This window comes from Cucurbita moschata, unplaced genomic scaffold (assembly GCF_002738365.1).
Source record: "Cucurbita moschata cultivar Rifu unplaced genomic scaffold, Cmos_1.0 Cmo_Scf00001, whole genome shotgun sequence".
Taxonomy (NCBI): domain Eukaryota; kingdom Viridiplantae; phylum Streptophyta; class Magnoliopsida; order Cucurbitales; family Cucurbitaceae; genus Cucurbita; species Cucurbita moschata.
The window spans coordinates 3,903,191-3,913,255 of NW_019268517.1; positions in this window are offsets into that span (position 1 = coordinate 3,903,191).

Below are 10,065 nucleotides of genomic sequence, written 5' to 3' on the forward strand. Positions count from 1 at the left end.
CAAACAAATTAAATAATAAAGGTAAAAAATATTTGTTTTTGAAAATTAAATAATTAAAATAATTTTTTTTTTTTTTTTTTTTTTGTCTTTATGGCATTTTAACAAGGTATCATTCTTGTATTGTTGCAAGGACACAGTATTAATAAGCACACTTTTGTTATCTTGTAATGGCATAGAAGTATAAGCATTCAACTTTAAGAGGCATGAGAACTCAAAAGCTTTTTACGATGTCAACTCTTCTACTGGTGATATTCGCATGTTTTTTTTTATCAAGTACGCTCTTATACCAAAACCCTTCTAATTTCATAAATTTTTTTCAATTTTCCTTAAAATTTATTGCTAACGACATTAATCATTGGTCACATGGTAGCAAAAGGAGACTTCTTCATGTTTTGCACTGGTCGGCCATGTTCTGAAACTTACGATGATGTTTCCTGTAACGACGATTGTCTCATACTCGATTCCTCCGGGTTTTGTTTTCCAAAGATGCCTAATGATTCTTCTAATAAGAAAAAACATTGTTGTTGCTATGATTGATCGAAGAAAACTACTTTATGTCTAGATATGAATGTACGACGTATATTTGAAGTATTGCAATAAAGTTGTTCCTTATGTTCACTTTTAATCAACTTTAATATGTCAAGAACATATCGATACAACTTCATTGACAAGAATACCACTAAATCATAGTTTTCCTAGTTTTTGTTAATATGTCAAGAACATATCGATACAACTTCATTGACAAGAATACCACTAAATCAAGTTTTCCTAGTTTTTGTTAATATGTCAAGAACATATCGATACAACTTTATTGACAAGAATACCACTAAATCATAGTTTTCCTAGTTTTTGTTAATATGTCAAGAACATATCGATACAACTTCATTGACAAGAATACCACTAAATCATAGTTTTCCTAGTTTTTGGAAACAAAATTGTATGTGTACATCCTAAGTTTGCTATGGAAGGAGGCATTTTATTGAAAAAGTTCTCACTTAAAATAATTGGTTTATAAAACTATTTCCCTCCATGTGAGTCCTAAAAATAACTTGAATCGCTCTCGAGGATCACGAACCGGTCGAACCAACCCTTAAAAACGTTGAACCGGACCCCAACCAGCAGAAAAATACTCAAACTGCCTCTTCCATCTTCTTCTTTGGTTCAACTTGCTTTTGTTTCCATTATCAATCAATTACAACCTAAAATAACCTCTAATGACTCCATAAAAATTACAGACCTTTCTTCACTCGTTAAAGTCCATACACATTGTGCCAATACAATAATTGTATCAAATGGAAGCATAAAAAAAATGTCAAAACCATAAACATCCACTTTAGTAACCACAAAATTTCATTCATGAAATGGTACCCATCATGCTCAAATTAATGTAAATAAAGTGCCGAAAACTTGCTCTGATACCAATTGATAATGTTGTTATAACCCATGCAGAAGCAATTTGAATCTTAGGTACTCTAAGTACATCAATTATGGTAAATTAGCAAGCATGTTCATAAGCATTAAAACTCAAGGAGTTTGAGTACTAACGTTTTGTAGTTCAAATTCCTTTTTCTTCACGAACCGGTTTCGAACCACCACTAGTGTCTTCCCTACAATTCTCTGACCTTAGAACATGATTGTGGAATCTGGTGAGTGATTAAACTTGGAAGGGATTTAGTATATGTGAAGAGAGAATTTGGAAGGGGCTTTCTCAAGGATTTTCCAAGAAAAGACTTTCCATGTGCGATTACTCTATTTATAGAATCATATTTTCATGTTCATGCAAATTTGAGATTACCAAATTTTGACACTTAAAGTTCCACTTAAACTCGTGGGGTTTATTTGACAAACATGTAAGTTTGGTTAAACCAAATTTTGACACTCAAAATTCAACTAACTCTGGATTTTTCCATGGAGTGAAGTTAACATTTTCTCAATTTTAATTCAACAATTAATTTAAATAATTAATTTCAAATTAAGGTAATATTAAATGATTAATTAAACAATTTAATTAATATTTAACATTAATTCAAATGTCCATCCCAATCAATTCTGACAAATATTGATTAAAATAGATTTAAATATCTCAAATTCTCTTTTTTTGTCTAATTCGTAAATAAAACAAAAATGTGGTTAAATATATTGTATATATTTAGCGCATATTCCCTAATTTGAATTTGAACTCACTCGTCACACTGTTCTATGGTTTAGTCCGATATGAGCTAGCAGGGGGACCTAATGAACCTATAGATCATGGGCTCCAACGATTCGAGATTAACTAGCTAAACTCATTAACCTTGTTAACCAACATTCGTTAAGTACTAGGACACTCCACTATAACCTAGTAGTTGCACTCCCCTCACTATATTTATATTTCTATTCATTTGATATAACCATGATTAGTAAGTCGATCTTTCACTGGTTGTTCGTAACTAGAGTTGGGTCAATTTACCGTTTTACCCTTGAAGTTACATCTTGTTCCTTATGTTCCACTAATCCTCTAATGAATAATTGGTTTGTGGTCCAACTAGAAAACTGAATCCCTCTTAAACTAATGAGAGGGTGGGGCCCCTTGTTCAAGACCTAGAGTCAGTACTTAAGGAACAACCTCTCTACTATCCCTAAAAGTGGGTAGGAGTGAATTCTATCTTGCACCCTATGTCCCCAGCTATTCACCTAATCTTACCCTTGAAATGAGAGGTTTATTGAGTCGGCGAACTCGAGCCACTCTCACCCATGCAAATCTAAGGATAATCCTGAATAAACAGGAGTTCATGGTTAGCTCAGGATTAAGATCGAGTTACCTAGGTCATCGAATGAAAAAAATAAGTCTCAACAATAAAGGACATTATAAAGTGAGAGTGGTTTTCTTCATTGTCCGATCTTATGCAACACTCATTGCATAGGACGCCCCCACTCACATGTCTCCGCATGTACAATTTAGTTATCACATTGTTTATATCATATACAAAAGTGGGTCGCATCCACAGTGTCCCCAAGATAAGGTACTCAGCCTTATCCGTGTACTATAGATCATTTTTACTATATACTTGAACTTGAAACATTCTTATGTCTCTACATATAGTTCAAATAATCATACTATAGTCAGAGTGTTCTTAGTTTATTGGGTTTAGATTAATAATCGTAAAATTTTCTTTATTCAATAACAATCTTTACTAAATAAACATCAATAATAACTTTATTTAAAGTAGAATATGTTTTTATTTACAAACTATGTGATTTAGGACATAAAACCCAACAATAACTTAGTAACATAGATGACTCGTTTAGAATGTAATGAAGTCATAATGAGTTCTTTAGATAATCCTAGAACAGTCTTGAGTTTTGGGAAGAATTACTTGAGGTAATCCTTTTAAACGTTTCTTAGACTCTAATTTAGTTTATGTTTCAAACTTGCTCTAAACAATTTAAAATCTTAAACACACATTTGTATCTTTAGTAATAGGCCTTAAAAGAAGTAGTAAGTCATTTGGAGGGGGTTTAGACCTTAAAATACCTTAAAAAGATCATAAGGGCATTTTGGTCATTTTATCTCCTAATTCTAGGTTTAACCTTTAAACGTGTTCCAATAGCTTTCAAATTTTATCAATTCATCAATCATCATAAAATAGGGCCTACTAAAAAGTTTCATAGCATTTAAAGATGATTTAGATCCTGAACTAAAGATAGGTTAACTTAGGGGCATTATGGTCATTTTACACCATTACTTGGTTTAGCTACTTAACCTTATCCAATGACTACCAAATTTCATATATAGTCTTAACATGTCTTAATATGCTCAGCATTACAGTTTCATAGGCAGCGGAATTCATTTAATATGTTGTTTTAACGTTACTTAAATCTCGAGTAATTTGATCGGTTTAGGGTCTTAACTCATGGTTCTTGATGTTTTTCTTTCATATTTTCTTAATTTATACTTGGTTTAAGTTCTATATTGAAATTCAATTGATTCCTACAAGTATTTCTTAAGAAAAGTTCAAGATGGCTACTTACCTCTTTATCGCGTTCAAGGCCTCCGTTCTCGAGCTTACGATATCCGAAATACTTCAAATTTTCTTTCACATATATCCTTAGAGTATTTAGTTTTTGAAAGCATTAATTTTTTCATGAGCACTGATTTGGAAGAGGGTTAAAATTAAGAAAAAGTGAGGGAGAATTGAGATTTAAGTTGACTTTGCAGCTCAACTGAACGGCCACATCATCATCTTCTTCCTCTAAAAGGACGATGACGTGCGTGTTTGTTAGTGCCACCGTCTAAAAATGACTCTTGTCAGCTTCGATCACACGGTTTCTCCCATCAATTTCTTCATGAAACTTAAAGATGTTGTTACAAGGAAGAGCTAGGGATTGATTTCATACCTTCTCGTGGATTGCACCCTAAGTTATTCTCGTCCAAACTTCATCGAAAAACTTATTTCTCGTTGAAGCTTTACCCAGAAAAATCTTATCGGGCAGCCAATTCTAAAGGTTTTCTAAGCTCGATTTTTTCACGAAACTTCTTCCTTATACTTCCCTCTAGCTAAAGGAATTTGTTTGGAGGAACGTCTTTAAGCATGTGGCCTTAATTTAGAAAAATTCCTCTCAGTCTGCAACTCTCTTAAAAATGTAGAGGATCGTCTCTTGCGTAGCTTTAGGACGATTTAGCTCTCAATTTCTTCATCGAAGTTGTTCATCTTAATCCTCTAGATCTAAAGGAATGCTCGATTTCTTTATCAAAGTTTATACATTTGTAGTTGAAACACAACATAATAGTTTAAACACAAAATAAGGAACGGACACAAAATAAACAAAACAAAAGGGTATGGAGAGCGATGATTGAGACGTGTCTATGGCACCTACTCTAGAGTCCGCTTCGGACCTTGACCAACTCTTTCTTTACCTAAAAAATATGGAAAACATGAAATGAGTACAAAGACTTAGTAAGTAACCTACTTGTAGGCTCTTAATCGTGTCCTTAGGGTACCTTACTCTAGTAAGTAGCCCACTTGTAGGCTCTTAATCGTGTCCTTAGGGTACCTTACTCTTTTTTTCTTGTTCTGGTTTGTGTTGCAATTACTTCGGACCTTTAGTTCTGTTCTTGACTCGTGGGTTCTTATCATGAGCTATTTTGGTCCTTGGATCTGAAACCTTGTTTCTAGTCTAAGGGCATTAGTATTAAGGTTCTAGGTTATTGTTCTTAGAACTTGGATCTTGATCCATGTTCTAGTCCTGGATCGTTTTCTCGTAATTGGTTACTTTATAGGTTTTTGTTCTTGTTCTGTTCTTATTCTATTCTTGGTTCGTTCTCCAAGACACTCCCCTTAGGATTTACGACAGTAGTCATGAACCTGACATTCTATGCCCAAGGCTTCATACAAGTGACACAATCTGAACCTACGTTCAAGGCTTCATACGTTCCAAGTGACGTAGTCTGAACCCGCATCTAAGGCTTGCTCTGTGATATAGTCTGAAAACCTACATCTAAAGCTTTTTACATTTCAAGCGATGTAGTCTTGTTCTGCATCCAGGGCTTGCCCTGTGATACATCTAAATACCTATGCCCAAGGCTTCGTGCTCCCAGTGGTATAGTCTACATACGTACGCTTAAGGCTTCATACGTTCCAAGCAGCGTAGTCTGAGTCATGAACATGATGTACCGTGGGAGGTCTTAGGAGGTTCTTGATTCATGACTAAGGTAATTTACTCTCTTCTTTTTCCAATGTGACTCTAGATTACTCCTCATGAAAGATCAAAAAAGTCACATAATTCGTACAAAACATAAACATGACATCCTTCACTTTGGAATGTTGCAAAAAATATGGTCAAGACAGTCTCACTTTGGTGGATAAACACATGCATCTTTTTTGTCATGTTTTTTTTTTCTTTGCCAAAGATATTTGCTTCAACACAATGTCTAAATTTTCACATTATCTGTTTTAAAATTTTATATACAAACTAAAGTTTTGTATACAAAGAGAAAAGATTGTTATTTGGTGTTGCACCCTTTATAATCATCAATGTTGTGCTCTAATAGTAGACATAACATATGTTTGTTTTTATAAACCATGATTTTCTATTTTAAATATGCTTTGCGTTAGTTTTTTTAAAACTAAATTAAAATGGTTTGTTTTCGTCTTTATTGCATTTTAACAAGGTATCATTCTCGTATTGTTGCAAGGACACAGTATTAATAAGTGCACTTTTGATATCTAAAAACTTGCGATTATGATCTTGTAATTGCATAGAAGCACAAGGATTCAACCGTAAGAGGCATGAGAACTCAAAAGCTTTTTACAGTGTCAACTCTTCTGCTGGTGATATTCACATGTTTTTTTTCATCAAGTACGCTCTTATACCAAAACCCTTCTAATTTCATAAATTTTTTTCAATTTTGCTTAAAATTTATTGTTAACGACATTAATCATTGGTCACATGGCAGCAAAAGGAGACTTCTTCATGTTTTGCACTGGTCGGCCATGTTCTGAAACTTACGATGATGTTTCCTGTAACGACGATTGTCTCATACTCGATTCCTTTGGGTTTTGTGTTCCAAAAATTCTTAATGATTCTTCTAATAAGGAAAAACATTGTTGTTGTTATGATTGATCGAAGAAAAATACTTTGTCTAGATATGGATGTATGCTTATATTTGAAATATTTCAATAAAGCTGTTCTGATGTTCACCTTTAATAAATCGTAGCTCATGAAATATGTCAAGAACATATCTATACAACTTCATTGACAAGAATACCACTAAATCATAGTTTTCTAGTTTTTGGAAACAAAATTGTATGTATACATCCTAGGTTTCTCGTTACTTGAATCTCTAATCAACTATCATAAATCTACTTTAATTTGGATTTATTTTGAAGTACTTTAGTTTTAATATCTAAATTGCAACATATCTAACACTATAAATGTTAAATAAAAAGAAAAAAAAAATTAATGGAACATATCATGTAAGGATCCAAAAAATAAAAAAAGAAGGGTCACCGAAAAAAGGGGGCGAGAATTGCGATGATTCGCCAGAATTCTCGCACCCTCACCCTACACATTTCCCTAACACCAAGAACATGCCAACGGCCTTTAGCCGCACCTCACAAAATCTACCTGCAAAGAAAACTAGTATGATATAGAGGGAAAACGAGAAAGAAGAAGAAAAGACTGTTGAGTTACCTCACAACGAGCACGACACCGACAACCACCCCGTCGAGATTCATGGAGCTGTATAGTGTAGATAACAACATGGGAGAGAGGACTAATATAACGACCCTAAATTTTCTACTTAACCTAAGGCCGCTACCGTACACATATCATGAACATTTAATGCGGAATTAACTTTATTGAAACTTTATAATAACTTTAACCTTAGTCTTGCATGCTTCAATTAATGCAATGAAATAAACTAATACAAATTGAAATAAAACGAAAATAAAAGCTATACAAAATGAAATGTCCTACCGTAACCTATATGCTACTAAATAGAAATGCAATTTAACCTATACTAACCTATAGTCTATTAAAATTAGAAATACAAAATTATCCTAAGCATGTACTAGGATAACTTAACTAACCTATAGTCTATTAAAATTAAATCAAAGTACGAGCTCTTATTAACAGACGTTCATAGTTCATTTTGGATTAAGGTCAAGTCTCCATATAATCATGTTATGAATTATTAATCTTCTCACCTTAATGGATTATAAAGAAAAATTAAATATTTCATGGTACAAATTTATACAAACTCTTTGTATAAAATACCATCACTCACATCACATGAACAATTTGGATCAAATGATTAGTAAAGGCACCTGATTTTATCCATATAGTATTAGACAAGTTATTTGTTGAACATTATCCTCTCGTATGTCAATCATATACTATTCAAGATTACACTAATAATCTGAGTTTTTCATATAATGGATAATATCATATTACAAATAAAATTAGTATGTAACAACCTAATTTCCAAAGGAAATTAGAGTCGCTACCATGTGTATGATATAATCTCTTTATGCGGAAACATTCATTTACAATAATTTCATAAAACCATACCATGGACTTATACATTTAAAATAAAGTCTTAAAGTAAGTCAAAGAAAATATTTAAAGTAAATTAAAATACAACAATTGAAAATGTTGAAAGAGCAATGACCTATACTAACCTAAAGTCTACGGAAAATAAATGCAACTATCTTATGTAGGTTCCATGGTTTGCGATGTCGCCGCCAACCATGGGTGCCTTGCTTTTACCTGAAATATAAAAGTAGAGTGACCCCACTATTAGGGTTAGGGAATGCAAACACATGCAACATGAATGGGACCTATCATTTAAAATTATATTCTCTTAGGCAGCTTTCCAGTCCGGGTCATCGAACGTATATTTACTAATCTACACACAACCCATATGTGTGAATATAGACCCACCAGGCAATTTGCACACCTCCTAGGCCTCGTACTGGTCAGACTAGCGTCTCTGGTGCTGTTGTCGGATACTAGAAGGAATAGCGACCATCGTAGCATCATGTTAAACTATGACGATCATCTTTTTTCATAACGTACGCGTCCGTACTCATCATAAGGAGAAATATCCCGATGCATGTGAACATACATTATGCATGAGATCCCAAAATTTTTCATAGTAAATAAATCATGTAAGACAACCCCGTTTTTTCTTCATTTCATTTCATTTATAGCATAACCTTTAAAACATGTCTGTGGGGTCGTATGTTATAAATCTTCTTGTCTCAAAATATTTCATCGCATGTCGTACATGTTACAGCATATCATGGCACTTTATAGTTTATCATAAGTCGTCAAGGCATAATGTGACATCCATTTGCATTTTAATGTTACTAAGCATATGTGGGCATATCATTTATCAATCCATATCATATCATTACAACATGTCATATTGTACAACACATCATGTCATGCAACGTATCATATCTTATCATCCAACATATCATATTCCATTGTTCTAACATATCATATCATAAACACAATACACATATAAAAAATATGACATGTGCAGGGTCACTGAGCACGTGTCATCATACATAACACAAATCTTCTAATTATATCTATTGGATGATGTTCATCTAACAATATCAACATAAAGGCACTTCCTTCGTTGGCCTTAGCCAACTTTCTATCCTATTTCGAGATTGGCTTAACTTATCTTTTGTTTATTTTATTTTATTTATTATTTTTTTTTCTTTACTATCGTTACTATTAGCTGCCACATAATCATTCCATTAGGTAAATTAACGTCAATTTGTATTAAGGACCTCTTAAAAACCAATTTCAAACTATAACGTCAATTTTTTAGTTCACCGAAGGTGAAAGAGATTCAAACTTTCTATTATTTTGAGCATTAGGAAAGAAAAATTAAAATTTATAACTTCATACATTCCCACATTCATGAATGAATAAAAAGCCGCTAGTTATGAACAAAGCAAGGAAAGATCAATATATTAATGCCAGATCCAAGAAAATCCCTCCTACAATATTAATTTAATACATTGATCCACAGATTAAGTAAAATTGTCATGGGATAGTTTATGATATTCCTATTATTTGATTATGATTATTCCCACCATAGACTATATTATAAAATTAAATTTCCATTAATCAATGCCCCCATTAACATGCTAGCACATGCCCTTGTTCCCTCTCAATGGGGTCCCTAAATATTTATACCCTTTTCTTTCTCCTTACCCACAAAAAAAAATGAGTACATAAATACCATAAATTAAGGTATAAAATAATAAAACCAAAAAAGAATCTTCTTTTTCCCTAAATAATACAATTTCATAGAATAAAATACCATTTGACAACCAAACAATGTAATGTGTGTGATTATTAAGCGAAAAAAAAAACCATTTTTTTGGAAAATTAATTAGTTGTAATAATAATAATAATAATAATAATTAAACATGACAAACAAACCAACCAGACAGACAGTAGGTGAAGGTTTACAGCTCTTCATGTCTCATCCATTACAAATATTGTCCCCAACAGCACATTATTTTGGGTTTTTTTTTTTTTTTTCTGTATATACTAATA